Below are 901 nucleotides of genomic sequence, written 5' to 3'. Positions count from 1 at the left end.
ATCATGACGTTTTTCTGGCGTTTAACTCCAGACAGCAGCGTATACTTGGCGTTCAACGCCAAGTTAAGTCGTCATTCTTCGAATAAAGTATGGACTATTATATATTGCTGGAAAGCTCTGGACGTCTACTTTCCAACGCCGTTGAGAGCGCGCCAATTGGAGTTCTGTAGCTCCAGAAAATCCATTTCGAGTGCAGGGAGGTCAGAATCCAACAGCATCAGCAGTCCTTTTGTCAGCCTTCTTCAGAGTTTTGCTCAAATCCCTCAATTTCAGTCAGAATTTACCTGAAATCACAGAAAAACACACAAACTCATAGTAAAGTCCAGAAATGTGAATTTAACATAAAAACTTATGAAAACATCCCTAAAAGTAGCTCAAACTTACTAAAAACTATATGAAAACAATGCCAAAAAGCGTATAAATTATCCGCTCATCAATAAGCCATCAGTTGTCCAAACTCGAACAATCCCCAGCAACGGCGCCAAAAATTTGGTGCACGAAATTGCAATCACACTTTTGCAATCCCGCACAACTAACCAGCAAGTGCACTGGGTCATCCAAGTAATACCTTACGTGAGTAAGGGTCGATCCCACGGAGATTGTCGGCTTGAAGCAAGCTATGGTTATCTTGTAAATGTTAGTCAGGATATCAGAAATTATCCGGATTGATTGTGAAAAGTAAAAGAACATGAAATAAGTACTTGTTTTGCAGTGATAGAGAATAGGTTGAGGTTTTGGAGATGCTCCATCTTCTGAATCTCTGCTTTCCTACTGTCTTCTTCTTCAAGCACGCAAGGCTCCTTCCATGGCAAGCTGTATACAAGGGTTTCACCGTTGTCAATGGCTACCTCCCATCCTCTCAGTGGAAATGTTCAACGCACCCTGTCACGGCACGGCTATC

Source organism: Arachis duranensis, chromosome 6, assembly GCF_000817695.3.
Source record: "Arachis duranensis cultivar V14167 chromosome 6, aradu.V14167.gnm2.J7QH, whole genome shotgun sequence".
NCBI classification, from domain to species: Eukaryota; Viridiplantae; Streptophyta; class Magnoliopsida; order Fabales; family Fabaceae; genus Arachis; species Arachis duranensis.
Note: the sequence above shows the minus strand (reverse complement) of the source record.